Source organism: Miniopterus schreibersii (genome assembly GCF_964146895.1).
Source record: "Miniopterus schreibersii genome assembly, chromosome: Y".
In the NCBI taxonomy this organism is placed as follows: domain Eukaryota; kingdom Metazoa; phylum Chordata; class Mammalia; order Chiroptera; family Miniopteridae; genus Miniopterus; species Miniopterus schreibersii.
The window spans coordinates 6310783-6333220 of record NC_138120.1 but is presented as its reverse complement, the minus strand read 5'-3'; the positions used below and the strand labels follow the sequence as shown (position 1 = coordinate 6333220).

The window sequence follows — 22438 nt, the reverse complement described above, 5'->3', positions numbered from 1 at the left end:
ATTTTTCCTCCTAGCTGACTTGCTATAATTGCTTAGCAGAGAATTGAAGTTCTCTGTCTCTCATGGGAGCAAAGTTCTTGGGGTTCTGCTGAAATAAGCATTTTCAGAAGCAACTTGGGAAAATGAGATGTGGAAAAAGACTGTATTTAAATGGAGTTACATTCCTTGGGTTGCAAAGTCCCATGTTCCTTAATCCAGCCCTGGAAATGGTGCAACTTGGATTCCAGTAAAGCCAAAAGGGGGGCAAATGTCCAGAGCTTTCATTCCATGTTGCAGCCAGGTACAGTTCAGCATTTAAGCTAATAAAAATCCATTTGTCTACTGTGTGGAGCCCACATGACCATGAGTCACATGGGTGCAGGGGAGTGCATGCCCTGCAACAGGTGTCACAGCAGCGTAGGCAAGCAGCAGAAAGAACCCAGAGCCAAGAGAGCAACACCCAAGAGAGCACACTCCTTTGTTCAGAATTTTAAATACTCATATGTTTCATATCTTTGCAGTGGCCACACCTATCTTGGCCACTGACTCACTTCCATGCATGACTGGCAGGAAAGCACCTTTCCACATCATTCAGATCTTATTAGGCATGAGCCCAAAATGTCTTTGTCCTGTCTTCCCCCATCAATCAGTGAGGAACAGACTTGAAGAGTGTTAAATTAGCAAAGCTGTATTATCTCGCATGCCTATATTGCGTAGTCTTTCCTTTACTCATTTCCTGTTAAATATTAACCAGATTATTACATTGGTACCAATCTCATATCTAAAACTAGACTACCGATTAACCCTGAAAGGCTCACTGGAATTCTACCTTTCCAAAAATAAGAAAGTAACTTAGAGGATTCCTGGGTTTGACTGGATATTGCCAAAATTGGGTTCCAAACTGTTCATTAATAGCCCGACCTCTGTATCCCTACTGAAGTCAGATCAACCTGATCCAATTCAATGGAACTCCAAAGGAAAACAAACTGTAAACATCCAGATTACAAATTTCCCTTCTTTCTTTTCACACCATGAAAATAAATGCTTTAGGAGTTCTAACTCAAAACACAGTGATCATCACGGACCTATAGGATATTATAGTCAGCAACTATACTCAGTAGCAAAAGGGCTCTGAGGGTGATATCTATGACAGCCATGTTATATAAACAGACAGAAGAGATAGTTATGGGCTCTCATTTAACTATTTATGTGCCTCATTATGTTGAATTTTTGCTGAACTCTCATCACACTCTGTCAGTCGATTAGCTTCTTATGAAATGCTCTTGCTCTCTACACCTAACATTGTTTTAACTCTGTGAAATCACCTTACCCGTGCCACTTTGTTACCCTCATTATAAGATGAAGACACTCACAATTGTGTTTTGCTTACTGACCACCTCCTTGTTCCAAGAATGTTTTACAAGAGACTACTAATGATAATGCTGGCTTAATTTTCTTTACAGATCTTATCTGAAGGATGAACAGGGACATTACTGGTTTGGATATACAATAACGTTCATGGTAGACATAGTTGAAAATTACCTACCTGATAAGAATAAAATCTGCCCAGCAAGCTGAACTAATTCCTCTAACTTGGGCTTTTAAGTGACCAAAGGTCAGGTTGCCATTATTTACACTGATACTATGCATTTTGTGTACCTCATGACTTGGGGATGTTATGGAAGCAGTGAGGCTTCTTAACTTCCTTGGGGCAGCCCATAAAAAATGGAAAACTGGTTGCAGAATTATTAGGTACCATACAGCAACCAAAACAATTGACAATTATCAAAATCCCAGGGCATTCTAAAGCTACCAACATGGAAGGAAAAGGAAATCATTTCACCAATGCTGCACCTAAGCAGGTGGCATTGAATAGTCAAGTTATCCAGACTGGAGAATGTTCTTTGCTCTCTATTAAGTCAATAAAAGATTATCTTTTAAAGTTTCAACAGATAGCTTTGGAAGAAGGAAAGAGGGTATGGCAATCAAAAGGGGGAAACTGACCCAGACAGAGAGATATGGCCTAGACCCAATAAGAAGCCTATTTTACCTATAGGGGCCCAACTCCATGTACTTGAGCATGTACATGAGCCACACCAGGGTCCTGAAAAGATGATTCTATAAACAATGCTACTGGAAACCTTCTCCTACTGTAGCTCACAAATTTGTATAGAAGATGTTCTATGTGTCCAAACTATAACCTAGTAAAACCACTCCCTGGGTGCAGAGGATGTTTCCTTTAGGCCCATTTGAGGTATAGCAATTAGATTTTATCTAAATGCTGCCATTTCAGGGATACAAATAAGTATTTGTTATGACTTGTATGTTTTTTCACTGCACTGAGGCATATCCTTGCAAGAGAGCAACAGCCTTAACAGTTGGCAAATTATTATTTAAAAAAATAATAATTCCCACCTGGATGGTTTAGCTCAGTGTTTGAACATCAACCCACAAACCAAGAAGTCTCCAGTTTAAGGTTGAGGCACACGCCCAGGTTTAGGGCTGGACCCCCACTAGGTGTTGTGCATGAGGCAGCTGATTGATGTTTCTCTCTCATCTGTTTCTGTGTCTATATCCCTCACTCCCTCTATATCTAAAATCAATTAAAAAAACATAAAAATTAAAAAAAAATAATAGTAATTCCTAATTCCCCAAATGTGGCATTCCCTCTGAGTTATATAGTAACTAAGGGACTCATTTCCCTGGGTTAATAATAAAATTCATCTGTAATATTCGGACCACTCTACAGCATTTTTATTGTGCCTATCACCTCCAGTCCTCTGGACTGCTAGAATGTACCAATGGTACAATTAAAATTCAATTAGCCAAAATGTCAAAAGCCTTTAATCTCCCCTGGACAGAAGCTCTCCTTATAGTACTCCTCAACCTGAAGTCTACTCCTTTTGGCAAAAATAAACTTTCTCTTTATGAAATAGTCACTGGCCATCCTATGTCCTGAATTAAGAGGCATTGTTAAAATGAGACATTTTACATTATTGTCAAGGGCTTATTAAGAAACTTAAAAAATTGATAAATTAATAAAAATTCATTTCAAAGTGTGCTCCAGGAGACAAATATTTCAAATATCATAGCTTACAACCAGGAGATTTGTTCTATTGGAAAAGAATCATATAAAATGCTCCCTCCAACCTTGTTGGAGGGGAATTTACCATGTATTACAAACTAACCCATCTGCAGCCAAGCTGAAACAAGTTAACTCATGTATTCACATTTCTCTTTAAAAAGAAAAGGAGGTGCCTGACTGCAAATGGACACCTACTCTTGTCTCTGACACTTGCCTCCATCTACAGCAGAGATCTCAGACTTTTTAAGGATAAGAAGCTGCTGACACTAAAGGCAGACAGCTATCCTAAAGCTCCAACAAGGCCTGCATGCTTACTAATTAATGCTGCTCAAACCTTGTTCTTATATCACTTAATTGGTATTGATTGAATGAACATAAAATCATTTTTAATTATTATCCCCCTTATGATTTCCTATGGAAAAAAAATTCTGCCTTCTCAGACTCCCTCACTTACTAGATATAAAAAATTTAACTTGGATGCCTGCTTATTGTTCTCTGCTATTAGAAAATGATATCCTGATTATCAGTTATAATAATGAAATAAGCTGTTTGTTGCCACACATTGGTCTTCTCTAAATTTTTTTCTGGATACACCTTTTATAAAGGACCCATGCTGGGAAAATACTGCAGGAAAACCTTCCTGATAATACCCCTCATAGAATAATATATGTGTCTAATATAAATTAGTATTATACAGCTATAGATTATGAGAAGCTAAGAGAAATGCCTGGATATGATGGGAAAATGCTTGCAGTGACCTCCCTTACCTGTCATTGTGTATCTTGTCCTCAGACTCACCAGCCATGCTCTTGTGGCTGGATGTCCAAGAAACAAGAAAAAAATGAATGTGTCCTCATCACAAATTTTTGGAATTACTTGGTGGGTAGATATATCTGTGACTACCCTACCCTTTTTGCATCCTGCATGCTTTTGGGAAGTCTTACAGACTGCTCAATTTCTCATTTTGGGGTTACCTCTACCCATTTAACAGTGGCATGGGAAACTCAACATTTTGGGTTGGGTCAGTATACCCCAACTGCTCCCAAGCCATAGCTACCCAAATGCAACAACATTGGCTCTCTAAAAGAAATTAAAGGGGACTACAAGGAGGATTAAAGGCTGGCCTTGGTATCCTCAGAGAAGCTGATCTTACAGTTAGTGAAGAATGTCATTCATTAGAAAAAGTCTCTATCTTAAATAGATCATATAGAGGGAATCCTGTTTCAAGAAGAAGAAAAAGGATAGAAAGCAGCATGGAAAGACATCAAGGCTTTAGTTCAATGAATAGAACAGAGTCAACAGACTATAAAAACTCATGCAATAGGGGTATGACTGTGCCCTAACTCAACAGGTTAACAGGGCATATTGTCTATGCTAATGCTAATGGAATCTGAAATAGCTATGAAATAATTGCCAACTGTAATGGGAGTAGAAGCCTAGGACAGACACTTATGAGATTCATGGTTCCCCTGGATTTTGGAAAATTTTGGATGGAAAATGCAATCTGTAACATTTGTCTTAAAATCCCAGGCACCTTGGTTAAATGCTGAGCTTAAATTCTCAGTAGTTCAACTTGCTTGAATAAAAACCATCCTTAAAAACTACAATACTTCTGATATTACAATAACAGAAAAGAAGTGAAAATGGAGACCAAAAGATATAGGCATGCCATTTAAATAGCTTTGCCAAAAAACTGCATTTAACATTCTCCAAGTCTATTCCCTGCTGACTGATGGGAGAAAGGACTAGACAAAGGCAGTTTAGATGCATGCCAAGTAAGGTCAGAATTACCTGGGAGGCTAATTGCCCATCAATCACACCTGAAAACAGGTAATTGGCCAGGATGGGCGTGGCCACTGCAAGTGCTCCAAATCTAAATACACTTCTAGAAAAAGAAGCCACTCTCTCTTGGCTCCAAGTTGCCTGACTCCAGTTATACCTGTTGCAGGGACACACTATGCTGTACAAGCCAGATGGCGCTCCACACATGGACTAACAGACTTTAATTAACTTGCATGCTGAACCATACTCGACTGTAACATGGAACAGAAGCTCTGGACATTGGCCCTGCTTCTGGCTCTGCTCAACTCCCAGCTGCCCCTCTTTCAGGACTTGCTTGAGGGAAATGGGACATTGGAACCCAAAAAATATAACTCCAGGCCAATAAAATATTCTACTATTTCTCATCTTTCCATGGGGGCTTCTGAAAATTCTTATTTCAGCTGTTTCCCAAGAACTCTACACAGAGGGCTTCTACACACGTACCCCTCTGGCAGCACTTCCAATGGGAAATGGACCATATTTAAAAATAATAAAAAATGGGAAACCATTTCACTATCTGATTATAAAAATAAAAATGTTGAATTGTTATGCCCCCAATATTTATGAAATACCAAATTCACCCAATCCTAACCTATTGTAACTATCCCAACAAATAAATGTTTGTGTTAGGAAGGGTTAGAAAATTCTTCTGTTAAACTAAGTGATTTTTATTGAAATAACACCAAGTTTATATTAACTACTATGGATGTATGATGTAGTATTTGCCTATAATAGTCAAATTTTAGGCATAATTAGTTTGCCGGAGGTTACTAAAACCTAAGATAATATTTATATTGAAAAATCCAATGCAGGGGAAATTGAACTTAATCCTCCCCAAGATGTCATTTCTATGGAAACGAACTGATCAGAAGAAAAGTTAGAGCTTCTGGTTGATGAAATTGTAGTCTTAATTCATCTTGCCTATTATATCATAAAGGTTTAAGTGACCGGAGATGAAGGAGGAAAACATATTAGCTTAATAAAAAATTATGATAATGCATATAAAGGGTTTATTGGTTGGCTGGAATGCTAGTCCCCCTCAGACTCAATCTTGTCTAGTATTAGACATTTTCTGTTCCTAATTGTGTTATTGATTTAATACTTTTACTCTTGTTCCTAATATGTAAAAGTTATACTAGATACAGAGAAGCAAAACTTAAGACAAGGAGCAAAGAGACTTGGATCATGGTAGCTCAAAAGTTAGAAGTGATCCAGATACTTTTTAACTAGAACATATGAGATCTGACTGCCTCTCATTCACCTGCCTTTTTCTTTTGAATAACAATAGTATTAATAATAATAATTTAATTTTGAATGCCATCTAAGATTATGGCCATGCCCCATCCCCAGTGGTCCACCATGTTAAGCAAGACAAATGCTTACTCTAAAATTTCCTAGGAATAAGTCTTTCTAACATGGTGGTGCTGTTTTCTAGCCAAAGGTTGGCCATAAATGCATAGCTGGGATTTATTTATTATCAAAAGTGGGACATATGGGCCAAAAGGGGCCACATACTAAAATTGGCAAGTCCAGAAGGTCTGCATGGCAGCTTCACAAACTCAGGGACCTAAAGTAATCACAAAGAAAGTCTGAAATGAAAACTAACTAAAAGCAGCTTATTACAGGTAGTCATGTCCTAGGCTAGAATCTTCCCTGACAAAAGTTGATCTTTACCTTATTTGAGCCTATATATTGTATTTTGCATCTAATGTAACATTTCTTTTGATTTTTTGGGAAACTTCCCTTTTTGTCAGACCCGTCAGAGCACAACCAATGCACCAGAGCAGTGACTACAAATCCTCTAGTTGTTTTTATACTGTTACTTTATGACTATTAACTATCCTTCACCTCCACAAGTTTCCTCACTTTACTTTCTCCCAGTCCCTAAAATATCACCAATGAATTTCATGTAACCCATTTAATAAGGTGCTTAGCTGCCACTCTTTGGAGAATTATCTTAATCTGTTAAGATTTTGCTTCTCACAAAAATGTTTACAGATTTGAATGATTCTTACATTGATATTTACTTGGCAAAGTTTGGCAGGAGTCCAAAGAAGCTCACCCAGGACTTCTGGGAACCTGTGCTAGGATCCAGAAAGGGATCCATTGAGCCTACCAGCTCCCTGCCACATCAGGTGAACTTGAGTCAGTTGTCTGCTGCCTGTGGTAGATGTTCTGACTTTTTTGAGCCGTATTTTTAAGTCCACAAGATGGAATTAAGGTTAAGGGTAACAGAAGTCAGGCTAAGGCTAAAACAGGAGGAAAAATGGGTTGCAGGTTTTTAATGTTGACTTTTCGGTAGGAATTGCTTTCTGAGAGTCAAAAACTTCACTGTATAATTGAGTGCTGAACTCATTCAGCTCTGAGAAAAAGGGGAACATCCCCCTCTATCCCAAATTTTGGATATTCTTAGGTGACTAAAAATCTTTGTGGTGGTATTAGAGGTTATTCCTCAGGACATGAAGGCACCCCAAGGGGAAATTCAAACACAACTATAATTAAACAAATGACTCCACTGGGGACTCCCAAAAAAAGACTAGTCATTTAGCACTCTGAGCTGTCAAAATTGTATTATACAGCCAAGGAGAGAAACCTAGGCTCATAAGAGGGTTGAATGATACTCAAGAGGTGACAACCTCATGGAGCTCAACCAATAAGCTCCACACTTTGACACACTACATAACATCCCTAGAAAATTTTCTCAGACTCTGCAGTTATTTAAATATATTTTTTTCATTTTATAAAAAGAAAGGCTATATTTGAATGCAAAAGAGTAAAAGTAGGAAAGATACAGTCTTAAAATTTAAAAAGTAAAATTAGCTTTATGAAAATATCCCTATTTTCTTCATTTACTCCTACTTGGCAAAATCTTTTATCTCTGACTTGCGTTGGCAGGTAGGCCTTTAGGAATCAATGCTCTGGGAAACAGCAGTTCACATAATGCTAAGAGCAGGTCTTATATTAGTTGCTCCACAAAGGAAGATCTTTTGCTTTAAGGGACTTACAAAAAGGCCCACAGAAGTAAACTCATCAAGTAGTGTGGATAGAAGGTAGGGTAAAAAAAGAGCAGTAAGTGGGTCTTTAGAATTTGAACTGTTTTGATTTTTTTGTTTAGTCAAAATCTATGAACTCCCACAGTGCTTTGTTCATCATGTAAGGACAGCAATCTCTCACTGGCCTACGGTTTTTATCAACTAGGGCTTGGGGGCAAATTTACCCTAAGTTAAACAAAAAATTATGTAGGCACAATGCAATTTTATCTTCTTAAAGCTGAGGTCATGCAAATATTATTGTTCCCTTCTCTTGGTTTTTATGAAGTTGTACTAACAGGTCAATGTATAACCTGCCCTTCCATTACATGGCTAGGAGACCATGTCCAGGAAACCTAGCACAGTGATGATCTGGGAAAAGACTAAGCAGTTGCACAAGCGCTTTTCTGAGGCTTGAGAAGATAAAATCAAGAATATGGGTTCAGAGAGGCATTACATTTCAAGCCATTAAGGACAGGTTTGAAGACATTAAAAAGAAGTACACAAAACTCAAGGGATTCTGCCTCAGTACATAATGCATTAGCAACAGTCTCTGAATGGCTGAATGTGACTATGGAGGCAGTGTTTGCTGTTTGTCTGTTTGCTGTTTGTTTAATGCAACTGAGAGCCTGAGATAAAGGTTTGGTGCATCTTTCCTTCCCTCCATCCCCAGTTTCAGCTCCAGGAGTGAACTACATTCCTGCCCCATACATTTGCTATTATAAACTTCCCAGGAGGTGTCTTATGTTTCTTTATGGAAAGATTATATTGATTCACTTTTTTCCAGCAGTTAGTCCATCATCATCTTAATCAGTGCTGTATTTCTTTTTTCTGATCTTAGCTTTAAGAAGGGGAAGAGTGATGATGATGATTAATAATAATGAATCCTTGAGTTCTAGGTAAGCATAAATGATCTAGCCTTCATTTTAAATTCTGAAGAAGGCATTCTCAGGTAGTAATAGACTCACAGGGAAAATAAATTAGCCTATCTCAAACTTCCCAACACAGCCCAGAACAGACAGAGTCATGAACCTTAAAGTAAACAAAGTGATTTTGGTGACAATCTGAAAAACTGACTTGAACATCCCTGAATGCATTATGGATTCTAAGGGAAAGAAAGAAGTCTTTGCTCCCTCTTACAGAGCCAGTGGGGGAGCAGCTCTGCCAGGGGACATCCCCCAACTATGTGTAAATTTAACTTTTCTGATTCCTGCTCCAGAAATCCTTCAGCAAGTGCTGGATGGGAGGGATGCTGTTGCTTGGATCCAGGGAAGGTTACTTAGGAGCATCCTAGGAAGGTAGGTGGTGAGATTCTATCCTCAGCTGGCTGGCAAGAGAGTTCAATGGGGATGATCCGCTAACTCAGTGGATTTTCCTGGGAAGAGCAGGGCAAGTACAAACGTCAATATGAAATTGCAAACCTGCATCATTTTGATCCTCCTGCTGTGATCCAAGACGAACAGCAAAATGCTGGTGTTTTTCTGGCACTTTCAGGAAAATCAGCCATTTTATCCAGTGCTCTTCCTCCTTCCAGTCTTTCCCTTTGGGCAGTATTTTTATCTCCTGCCTGCTGCCAAAGTCCCAGATTTTAACTGTTCCATTATATGCTCCTATGGCAAAAAGAAATCCACTTTCATCGATAGCTGCAGAAGTCAGTTCAACACTGAAGCCACAAGGGTCTAGAATCTGGTATATTTGGAAGCCAGTCTCAAGTTCCCATACCTTAATTATAGATTCAGAGCAGATGGTATGGACTTGGTGAAAATATTTGCTGTACAGCATGACACTGATTTCTTGTTCATGAGTGTGAGGAACCTGCTTTCTATCTTGTATCATCCTAGCCAAACAATATATGTCAATAACAGGAGATCCTGCAATAAGTGTGCTGTGGTTGAAGTTGTATATCATGGAATAAATCTGCATGTCTCCAGGTCCTCCCTGGCTGTCATGGAAGACTTGTAATAGTGACAGAGTCTGTATATCCCACATCCTGAAGACCTTGGCGGAGGAGAGGCTGATTATGAGCTGGTCTTTCTCATTGATGACGATCTCGGTAATACTGAACATGTGCGCCACGAGCTTCCCCACCGGCTTGGTGCTGATGTTGGGTTGCCACAGCTGGAGCACCTTGTCATCTTCCCCAATGACAATGACATTAGCTTTTATACAGTAGCAGAAAGTGTTTGCTCCTTTTGGCATGGAAAACTCTCTGACAGGCGCATTATCCTCAAGTCTCTTCAAAGTATCCAAAACTAAGGAATGGACACTAAGGAGCAGGATCCAAAGCAATTTAGGGTTGAAATATATCTAACTTTCATAACCAGTCATTATGTAGCTTCCTTTGAGTCTAAGACCTGATTTTGGACTTTTTTTTGGGTCTTTGCCTGCTTTAATCCAAAGTCGTCAGTATTTACAGTGAATTTGTTCACAAACCCACCATTGTCCCCCAGCAGGATGTTGCCTCTGCTGAGCTGGTTGGCGATGGGCATGATACATGCAAAGGAGGCAGTGGTCCATCGGCTTTATAACAAAATAGTTTTCCTGCTTGCTCCCTTGAGCTTTATAATCCCAGACAATAATGGTCCTTTCTGTAGTGGCAACAATTCGTTTCAGCTGCTTGAGGTAATCACATCCTGTAATCCAAGAAGTATCTGTGACGTTGGTGTTGGTCTGCACTCTCACCTGGTTATTAAAGACTGTTATTAATCCTCTCTGAGAAGCTGCTATTAGTAAATCCAACTGAGGGATCTTGACAGTGCATTTAACCACACTTCTCATCTCCTACTTCCTGAAATTACAACACACTGTTTTCTAGACATGAGGAAAACCAAATTTTCTTCATCTAACTGGGAAGTAAGAGAGTCGTCTTCAGAGGAGTAATATCCAAAGATCTCACACTAGTCTGTAGATGCATCAGGGTTGTTGCAGTTTCCTATAGAAGCATTTCACATCCTGATTCTTCACCTCTGGACCAAAGAGGGCCTGCACTGCTGCATAAAACTTTTCATAATCAATCATGTCTGCTTTTTGGACAAACAAGCCTGCTCTTTCACCTCTTTTCTGGGCCTTGTATGTTCAACCAGTTTTTCAAACCCATTTAGGGCTGTCTTGAAACTGCTCATCTGAAGTGCAACAGTGAGACACTTTTCTTAACTGGCATCCATCGGGACGCAGGGAATCTTTTATTTCTTCGTGTCCTGCCTGAGGAACAGCTGGGTCTGGGGCAGCACGGGCAGCGTGTGAGACGGGTTCAGCAGCAGCCTCTTTGGTGAGTTGGGCTGATAGGAGGAAGCATCCTCTTTTCCTCTGCAAACTACTCCTCTCTGCATTCCCACAGTGTCTGTGCCTCTCCTGCCACCCAGCCCATGCCCCGTAGCCCTTGGCCTTGGTGCTGCAACTCCCTTGTCCTGCCCTGCCCTCCCTTCCCCTATTTAAATATTTTAAAAATTTTATCTTTATTGTTGAAAATATTAGAGATATTGCCCTTTTCCCCCATAAACTGTTCCCCCCCCTCCACTCCCCATCTCAGGCCTTCACCACACTATTGTCTGTGTTCTTGGGTTATATATATATGCATATAAATTCACTGGTTAATCTCTCCCCACCCCCACCATCCCTCTGAGATTCATCAATCTGTTCTATGCTTCTACATCACTGAGTCTATTTTATTTGTTTATCATGTTCTTTAGATTCTACATATAAGTGAGATCATGTGATATTTGTCTTTCTCTGCCTGGCTAATTTCTCTTAGCATAATATTCCCCAGATCCATCCGCACTGTCTGAAAAGGTACCAGATCCTTCTTCTTTACAGCTGCGTAGTATTCCATGTGTAAAGATCCCACCTCATTTTTATCCACTCATCTGCTGATGGGCACTTGGGCTGTTTCCAGGTCTTAGCTATTGTAAATTTCATTGCTTTGAACATAGGGGTGCATATATATTCTTTCTCATTAGTGTTTCAGGATTCTTAGGACATATTCGTAGAAGTGGGATGACTGAATAAAAAGGCAGTTTCTTTTTTAATATATTGAGGAAACGCCATGCTATTTTTCATATTTACTCTACCAGTCCGCATTCCCCACCAGCAGTGTATCAGGGTTGATCTTTCTCCACATTCTTGCTAGCATGTGTCACTTGTTGATTTGTTGGTGGTAGCCATTCTGACAAGTGTGAAGTAGTTTTAATTTGCATCTCTCTAATGACTAGTGATGTTGAGCATTTTTTCATCTGTGTTTGGCCATCTGTTTGTTCTCTTTGGACAAGTTTCTATTCAGGCCCTTTGCCCATTTTTAAACTGGATTATTTGTCTTCCTACTGTAGAGTTGTATGAGTCCTTTGTATATTTTGGAAATTAGCCACTTATCAGATGTGTTCTTGGCAAATATGTTCTCCCAGACTGTGGGGTTGCTTTGTGTTTTGAGGCTGATTCCTTTTGCTGTGCAAAAACTTTTTAGTTTGATGTAGTCCCATATGTTTATTTTTTCTTTTGTTTCTCTTTTCCTAGGAGATGTATTGGTGAAAATTCCACTACATGAGATGTCTGTGACTTTACTGCCTATGTTTTCTCCCCAGACTTTTATGGTTTCACAACTTATATTTAAGTCTTTTATCCATTTTGAGTTTACTCTTGTGTATGGAGTAATTTTGTGATCTAGTTTCATTATTTTGCATGTACCTGTCCAATTTTCTCAGCACCATTTATTGAAGAGACTCATTACTCCCTTGTATGCTCTTACCTCCTTTGTCAAATATTAATGGCTTGGGTCAGTTTCTGAGGTCTCTGTTCCACGGATCTTTATGTCTGTTGTTGTACAGACAAAACACCAGGCTGTTTTGATTACAATGGCTTTGTAGTATAGTTTGATATCCAGTAGTGATCTCTTCAACTCTGTACGTTCTCAAGATGGCGGCAGCTATCTGGGGTCTTTTTTAGTTCCATATAAATTGTTGAAATATTTGTTCTAGATCCGTGAAAATGCTATTGGTATTTTGATAGGAATTGCACTGAATCTATAGATTGCTTTGGGTAGTAAGGGCATTTGAATGATATTAGTTCTCCCAATCCATGAATACAGTATATTCTTCCACTTGTTTATGTCTTTCATTGTTTCTTTTTTCAGCGCCCTGTAGATTTCCAAGTACAGGTTTTTTATATCCTTGGTTAAGTTTACTTCTAGGTATCTTAATTTCAGTTGTAATCATAAGTGGTATTGTTGTTTTAGTTTCTCTTTCTGAAAGTTCATTGTTGGTGTATAAAAATGCCATTAATTTTTGGATGTTAATTTTGTATCGAGCTACCTTACCAAATTCATTTGTCAAATCTAGTAGTACTTTGATGGAGCCTTTTAGTAAAAAAAACGACAGTTTTTGTTTTTGACTATTGAGTATGATGTTGGCTGTAGGTTTGTCAAATATGGCCTTTATTTGGTTGAGGTATGATCCCTCTATTTCCACTTAGCTGAGAGTTTTTATCAAAAATGGGTGCTGGATTTTGTCAAATGCTTTTTCTGCATCTATTGATATGATCATGTGACTTTTTTCCTTCACTTTGTTTATGTGGTATATCACATAACTTGAACTGTGGATGTTGTACCAGCCTTGAATTCCCCAAATAAATCCCACTTGGTTGTGGTGTATGGTGTTTTTAATGTATCTCTGGATCCCTTTTGCTAGTATTTTGTTGAGGATTTTAGCATCTGTGTTCATTAGGGATATTGTCCTATAATTTTCTTCCTTTGTAGTGTCTTCATCTGGTTTTGGGATTGGGATGATGCTGGCCTCATAAAAAGAGTTTGGGAGTTTTCCCTCCTCTTAAATTTTCTGGAATAGTTTGAGGAGAATAGGTGTTAATTCTTCTTTGAATGTTTGGTAAAACTCACCTGTAAATCCATCTGGTCCAGGACTTTTGTGGGCTGGAAGATTTTTGATTACTGCTTCAATTTCATTAGTTGTTATTGGCCTATTCAGGTTTTCTACCTCTTCTTGATTCAGCTTTGGAAGATTGTATGCTTCTAGAAATTTGTCCATTTCACCCAAGTTGTCCAGTTTGTTGGCATATAGTTGCTCATAGTATTTTTTAATGATCCTTTGTGTTTCTGTTGGGCCTGTTGTTATATTGCCTCTTTCATTTCTGATTTTATTTATTTGGGTTCTCTCTCTTTGTTTCTTGGTGAGTCTGGCTAAAGGTGTATCAGTCTTATTTACCTTTTCAAAGAACCAGCTCTTGGATTCACTGATTTTTTATATTGTTTTTTAAGTCTCTATGTCATTAATTTTTGCTCTGATCATTATTATTTCCGTCCTTCTGTTTCCTTGGGGTTTTTCTTGCTGTTTTTGTTCTAGTTCTTTTAGTTGTTGTGTAAGATAGTTTATTACAGCTTTTTCTTGCTTCTTGAGATAGGTCTGTACTGCTATGAACTTTTCTCTTAGGTCTGCTTCCGCTGTGTCCTATAGATTTTGGGTTGTTGTCTGTTCATTTTTGTTTTTTTTCCCATGAAGTGTTTGATTTCTTCCTTGATCTCATTGGTAACCCATTCATTGTATAATAACATGTTATTTAGCCTCTGTGCATTTGAATATTTTTGAATTTTTGTTATAGTGGTTGATTTCTAGTTTCATGGCATTGTGATCCTAGAAGATGCTTGATAAGATTTCAATCTTCTTGAATTTGTAGAGACTTACCTTATGCCCTAACATGTGGCTTATTTTTGAGAATGTTCCATGTGCACTTGAGAAGAATGTGTATTCTGCTGCTTTGGGATGAAATGTTCTGTAAATGTCAATTAAATCCATTAGATCTAGTGGTTCACTTAATGTGTTTCCCTGTTGATTTTTTGTCTTGATGATCTGTCCAATGCTGACAGTGGGGAGTAAAAGTCCCCCACTATTATTGTGTTGCTCTCAATCTCCCTCTTAAAGTGCACCAAGAAATTTTTTGTGTATTTAGGTGCTCCTATATTGGGTACATATATGTTTATAAGGGTTATGTCCTCCTGTTGGATTGATCCCCTTAGTATTATGTAGTGACCATCTTTGTCTCTTGTTATAGTCTTTATTTTGAAGAAATAAGAATTGATACTCCAGCTGTTTTTTCCTTTCCATTTGCATGGAATATTTTATCCCATTCCTTTCCTTTCCACCTGCGTGAGTCTTTTGCTCTCAGGTCTCTTGTAGACAGCATATAGTTGGGTCCTGTTTTCTTATCCACTCAGCTGTCCTATGCCTTTTGATTGGATCATTTATTCTGGTTACATTTAAGATTACTATTGATATAAACTTATTTAATGCCACTTTTTCCCTTTATGCTGATGTACCTTTCTATCACTATTCTTTCTTTTTCTTAGAGCAGTCCTTTTAGCTGGTTTGGTGGTGCTGAAATCCTTTAGCCTTTTTTTTTTTTTTGGTCTGGAAAGCTCTTTATTTCACCTTCAATTTTAAATGATAGCCTTGTTGGATAAGGCAATCTTGGTTGCATGTTCTTGCTTTTAATTACTTTGAGAACTTTATGCCACTCCCTTCTGGCCTGAAGAGTTTCTGTTGAGAGATCTGATTTTAGCGTTATGGGGGCTCCCTTGTAGGTCACTGCTTCTCTCTCTCTTGCAGCCCTTAATATTCTTTTTCCTTGACATTTGCCATTTTAATTATGGTGTAACTTGGAGTGGGTCTCTTTGGGTCCCTCTTGTTTGGAACCCTCTGTGCTTCCTGAACTTGTGTGGCTTTCTCCCTCGCCAGCCTAGGGAAGTTTTCTGCCATTATTTCCTCCACCAAGTTCTCTATCCCTTGCTCTCTTTCCTCCCCCCTGGCACTCCTATAATGTGAATGTTGTTTCACTTCATGTTGTCCCAAAGCTCCCTTAGACTGTCCTCATGCTTTTTAAGTTTTTTTTCTTTTTGCTGCTCTGATTGTATGATTTTTTTCTACCTTGTCTTCTAAGTCACTTATTCTGTCCTCTGAACCTATTTTTAATTCCTTCCAGTGTATTCTTGATATCAGATACAGCATTCTTTATTTCTGTCTGATTCTTGTTTATGATATGTTGTTTTTTTTTCATGTTTTCACTTATTTCCTTGACTTTACCATCAAGTGCATTATTTTTCTCATTAATTTCCTTGAGCATTTTTATAACCATTACTGTGAACTGTCTTCTGATATCTTGCTTAACTCCATCTCATTAAAGTCTTTTTCTGGTGACTTTTGCTTCTCTTTTGTTTGGGAGTTCTTTTTCTCCCCATTTTGGTGGGTCTTAGTGTTTGTATCTATATATTAGATATATTTGCTGTCTCCCAGTCTTATGGGGAGGGATTCTGTGTTGTGAGTCTAGTGGATCCCAGAGATGTGTATTCCTTATACTTCTCAGCTCTTTGCTCTAGGCATGTCTCTTTTGTGGGTGTTCCTTTTGTGGGTTCTTTGGGCTCTCCTGTTGTGATTGGGTCTAGAGTGTTGTTGACCCATCCTTGGGAGAACTCTCCTCTCAGGTTGGCTAAATGTGTGTTTCTGCCCCAACCACATCATGTGAACTGTTGTATGGGTGCTGGCAAGGCAGTATGATACACAACTAAACTTCCAGGAATCAAGTGATATCTTACAAAATATCTTGACAATCACATGAAAACAACCCAAGTGAAAATAGAACTGGGAGAGTGTAGGAAGGACATAAATGCTAAAGAAAATAAAATTTTTAAAAAGAAAGAAAAGTAAAGTATATTGTTGTTAATACTGACAAACACTTAAAACATAATTATAATAAACTAAACTAGAACGTAAAAAATAGAGAAGCTACTGGAAGGTAAAAGGGGCAGAGTAAAGATTCTGAAAGAAGGTGAGCAAAAAATTAATGGAGCAAATAGGAATAGGATAATTGAAAAATGAAAAAATAAAAATAAAATAAAGAGACAAACAGAAACTAACAATGAAACAAAAAGACAGAAAGACAGCAGGGAGAAAAAGAAATAGAAAAAAGGAAAAATAAGGTATGCTAATGGAACGAGAAGAAAGAGAAAGATAAAGCCAGGGCAAGTAGAGAGTCCAATAAGAGATATGGAGGAAACTATAAAGAAAAGCAGTAAACTTATTGGTTATAATGATAAAGTCCCAGCAATTAAGCAGAATATCAAAAAAAATCTTGATAGTAGAAGCAAAGACAAAACAAAACAAAGAAACAAAACAAAAAACAAGCTAAGCAAAACAAAATTCTTTAAAAAAATTACTCTTAAAAAGTAAAACAAATTATAAAATTTAAAAAGAAAAAATTAAAAAATATATTTTTCTTTCTCATTTTCCTAAGGGGGCAAAAAAAGGTCAATCAGGTGAGTTTCTTCTGGGCAGCTTATGTTGTCTGAGGCTCACTGTTTTCTATGCTGCTCTCAGTTCTCCTGGGAGGTACTTGTGCATTAGCTAATGTGAGGAGCTGTCTAAGATTGGCTTTGCTGTCTTTAGGTAGTTGGTTGATCTGAGGCTTTCCGTGGATCACCTCCTTTTGTCAGCTATTTTGCAACCTTTGTGGTTGCCTGGTTTTACTCCAGAGTCTTCTGTAGAGTCTTTAGGGTGCAGGGTGGCTAGTGTAGCTCAGGATGTCACTCCCTTTAATTAGTGGTTTCACTGATAGGCACTCACTGTGAGGGAGTTAGTCTCTGTTCCACAGTCAGTTCCTCAGTCTTTACCCTATTCTCCAATTCTACTTTCCTATGCACTGGCCTGCTGCAGTTTCAGATTGACTTCAGTCTGTTGCCTTTTCTCTATGGTAGTTTCAGCAGTCTGGGCTCAGTGGGTTCGATTAAAAAACATCCCAGTGACACCTTGGCTGCTCCCTGCAGGGGTTTTCAGCTTTTCCTCCAGCTCCAAAACAATAGTCCCTTAGAATCTTATTATGTGAGCTGTTCTCCCTCCCCCCTCAGGAGTGTGCCCTGCAGGGGGTATCTGGGACTTCAGTGAGCTGAACTAGCCCCTTTCCTGTTGGGGGGTGGCGGTGGTCTTAGGTTGCTGGAGAAGCAAGCATGCTGCCCTTTCCTTCCAAGATCTGGTTTGCTGGTTGCACCAGGCACTCACCTCAAACATTCTACTATGCAGAAACAAATCCCAGCCTCTGCTGGTCTGTCAGCCCAATGCAAGCCAAGAAGGTGGGAGCCAGTTCAGTGATTAAAAACTCAAAAACACACAAAGCAACACAGAAGCAGAGAATCTGCCCTGCAATGTCCAGCTGCCCCCGTGCTGAGGCACTCAGCAGGAGGGAACACAGCCCCACACAACTCCCCTGCACCACCGATCTTAGTAAAGCTAGTGCGGTTCCAGATATGCCACCACGGTACCCCTCAGAGCTGTTCAAAAGTCCCATAGTCTCCCCACTGGGAGCTCAGAATGGGAGGGTTCGCTTCCCCTGCCCCATGCCACACAGATTAAATGCTTTCTGGGGCTTAATACAATGCCTTACTTCTGGTCCCTTACTACTTGGGTGCCACACACTTTGGGACTGCCTTTCCTATAGTCAGCATTAGACGCTGGTCATAGCTGCCATTAGAAGATTTGTTTCACTAGGAAGGCACCATCCCCTCCTCACTGGCACACTTCTCCCCTGGGTCCATCTGCCCTCCACTTGGGGGACTCCTTCCCCTCTCCTCAGCTCTTGGTGTGAGATCCCAGCTTTTGGATGCTGGTCTGCATTCCCGAGGAGAGGGAACTTTGCAGCCTCTAAGCCTCAGGGGCTCATAGCCCAGTTCAGGCTTCAGGGGGGAATTCCCCTTTCTACTCATCCCCCCTCCCTTAGCCAGACTCTATGATGTTTCTTCAGTATTTCCTGACTCGAAATATGTCCACTCAGGTATATTTCTCTGGTTTTTCCAAGCTGGTCAAGCAGTATTTTAGGAGTAAGTTGAGTCTGTAGCTGGGAGCAGGGGCACTCTGCTGCTTCTCACAGTGCTACCATCTTCCCTACCAATACTGATGATTTTAAAATCTTTTTGTTTCTCAAATATAAGGGAAATTAAAAGGAGACACCCTGCATTCTTATCACATGCTACGTAACTTGGTTATGGAGACTGATAAATTAGTAACATTCATTTCACTGTGAGCTTTCAGGAGACGAAGAGTTCAAAGACCTCAACTTTCAAAACCACTGGGAAAGACACTAATTAAAGACTCCAACATTGTGGGAAAGGACTTTTCAGGTGCCTAACTGTAAATGACATCTGCCCCTGTCTCTGACACTTACCTCTGTCCACAGTGGATATTAAAGACTTTTCAAGGATGAAAAGCACAAACATCAGAAATAGCCATCCTGAGACACCAAGGCTTGTTTACCAACAAATTAATGCTGCTTCTTATATTAATAATCATTATTATACTTTCTGTTTAGACTTTTCTCAAACTCTCTATATATAGCCCAACTGTTAATAATGACTGAAGGTGTATAAGATAGCTTCATGTAGTATCAATAATACTCTTTTTCTGATTTCTCTTTTTAAATTTAGAAAAAAAATGCTATTGTGTTGTACCTGATCTTCATGAGACTAATTCACACAGAGACCAAATTGACCATTTGGAGGTTTTTTTAGCTGGCAACTGCGAGTGGGCTCCTGCCCAAGACAAAACTCGCAGCCCCAAACAGTCTTTGCAGGGAGAATATAAAGGCAAAAACCACATTCTGTTTGGTTAAGGGGGGAGTTGGTGGGGAGACTAGTGAAGCAATACACAAAAGCTACAATAAGTGTTAATTAACCTTCAGTTAGCTATTCCCTGGAACTTTGTGGGTGGAAATGTTTTACAAAGAGCCAAGGGAGGGGAAGAGGTAATTGCTTCTACTAAATTATGTTGCTCTTGCTTATCTTCAAGGTAGCGATTGTAAGGGTAAAAGATGGGAGTACTATACCTGCTATACTTCAATTGCAAAAAGTAAAAAAGAAATATTAAGATATTTTATATGTAAACTCTAAAACTTAAGTATGAAAATATGCTTAACCCCTAACCTAACAGGGTCCACTAACTATATGAGTTCCAATAGAAGCTGCAATGGCTATAAAAACATGGTCCTCTGTAAGTGCTGCTAAGGCACAGAAAATTTACTTTTAAAACTCTTACTGTCCCCTGGTCTCTGGAATTTTAAATGCTAATTGTAATTTACAGCATTGTGTTCTTACAGTCTTGGGCCCCTACCCGAACTCCTCTGGCAAAAAAATTCACAAAAACAAAAACATAATATTACAGCTTCCAATTGTGCCAGTAGTGAAATGAAAATAACAACAGCATTTAAATGTGCTCAATGGAAAGTAAATGGGCCATAGTAAATAGAAACTCACCTCAAGGTCAGATTATAAAAACTGAAAAGCTGTATGTTTTTCCCTCAAACAAAAAGTGAATGTTATACTAGATGCAATATAAAAGAGTGACACAGGTAACAAAACATGAATCCTAATAGCCTTTGGATTAGAAATAATCCAGAGTGTTTTTCTTAAATACCTGACTGCCTCCCATTAACCTGCTTTCACTTTCGAGGAAAAAGAAAATCAACCTTGTCTTTTATCCAAAATCATGGTCTTTCCGCATGCCCAGTGGTCCATTGTTCAGCAAGCCAAATGCTAACACAGACATCCTAGAAATGAGCCTTCGTTGTTATCCAACTAGAAGTCTGTTCCTCAACGCATCTTTTGGATTTATGACCATGAGGGGTATGTGTGGCCAAAAAGGGGCCTGACAAGTGTATTAGGCCATCCTAACCTGACAAGCTGAGGGAAAGCCTGCGTGATAGCCTTGCAAACTCAGAGACCCAAAGTAGCCCCAAAGACTGATCTGAAATGAAAACTTTCTCACCAAAAGTAGTAGTTATGTGCTAGGCCAGTATTTGCCATGACAAAGTCCATCTTTCCTTGACTGGGCCTGTCTATTGTCTTTTGCCTCGACAATAACAAGCCTTTGGAATGTCAGGGTATCTTACCTTTTTTGATCCCTGAGGACACAGCCAATATACCAGGACAGAAACTACAAAACCACTCATTACTACTTCATCATGGTGTTGACTATACCCACTTATATAAAGGATGTATCCTTTTACTTTTTATCTAATCCCAAAGGTTTACCCACTTTACTCTCTCCCACCTACCTTATTACCAATGAAATTCATGTAACCCATTTACATCTTCTAATTATAACATAAAGTAAGATAAAAAACTGCCTTTCCCTGGAACATTATCTCAATGTGTTGCAGTTTTAGTTCCTGTCAATTGTCAGCACTTTGCCTCAAATAAATTCAAGAATTCTTACAGGCTTACAGGTTTTTTATAATGACAATTAACTTATGTTGCTATGTTATATATAATTATGATAATAATTCAGGTGCAAACACAAGGTGCTATTCCTTGTGGCTTAAAGAAAAAGGATTACTTACTACGACCTCAGGCGAGGCCTGTGACTTGACTTGGGCACGGCATGGGGCAGGCTGAGCGCCACCGCAATGCACGTCCAGGGCAAACCCCCAGCCCACTCCCAGCCCGGAAGCCCCGCCCTCAAGGGTGGAGCCATGGTTAGGAAGAGAAACCCGGAGCCTCCAGGGCCGCTTGTGCCCTAGGGAACGCTGGAAGCGGAAGTGCGTCATAGGGGCCGGCAGCAAAGGCTGGCTGAGCATCCCGTCGGGGACCTCGCTAGCTGACAGTGGTACCTCAGGACGAAAGGTCACAGTTGCCAGGGTTGCTTGGCGCCCGTGGACAACGGGGGCCAGGTTGGTGGCAGTTAGGGATCCAGGTGGAGGTGGTGTTAGGGCCCAGAGAAGGTGAGCACCGCTCACAACTGCCTTTCTATGTAGGTGGCTGGGTGGGAAGTTGGCGAGGGAACAGGGATGGGCTGGAGGTTTGAGGGGCGGACTAGGGAGTGGATTCCAGACCACACGGGGTTACCGGAGTGGGGCAGGTTGCTGGGGGTACTCAGGTGTGGGGTATTGTGGATCGGAAGCCGAAATCTGTGAGGGGTCAGGGGTATTTTATTGAAAACCGGAGTTTTGGGATGTCATTGGTTAGGGGTCTGCTGGAGCTGTTGGGGAATTTAGGGTACTGTGGGTCACGGAATCGAGTTCTTGGAGGGAGGTAGAGGAGTTGTGGAAACTGTGACGCGTGGGAGTCTAGAGGATCCTGGGTACTGTGGGTATTGTGGTTCCTAGGTCTTGGGGGTATTCATAGACGTCGGGAATTTTGGGGATACTGGCGTCTCAGGGTACTTAAAAGCTTGGGGGTCTACCTGGGACAGGTATACTGGGCAATAAGGAAGCCTGTGTGGAAGGCGGTGGGAAGAGTGGTTTTGGATGGTCAGGGGATAACTAGTACCATGGTACTAGTACCATGTACTGGGGTCTCTGAGAGATAAGGGGGAGTACCAGCTGTGGCCTGGAGAGGCTTCTTAGTGGAGGCCTGTATCCCTGGGTTGCTGTGGAGACAAGGTACTGGGGAGGCTGCTTGGGGGATAGGGGCTGTGCCAGACAAGCCAGAAGGACCTAGGTCTGGGAAACCTGGTGTACCAAGGGTTATGGTGGGTTTACAGATGTGCTC

General features: G+C 39.9%; 1 pseudogene across 1 annotated transcript in view; it reads right to left on the bottom strand.

Annotated features, from left to right (window-relative positions):
- LOC308551996 (WD repeat-containing protein 64-like) overlaps window positions 1-22438 on the bottom strand; it is a 36321-nt pseudogene that overhangs the window by 13150 nt on the left and 733 nt on the right. Inside the window, exons 2-4 of the transcript in view lie at window positions 21289-21760; window positions 20061-20070; window positions 9336-11062 (exon numbers count right to left, since the gene is read on the bottom strand). The product of the transcript in view is annotated as a WD repeat-containing protein 64-like (transcript). The remainder of the gene's footprint in view (window positions 1-9335; window positions 11063-20060; window positions 20071-21288; window positions 21761-22438) is intronic.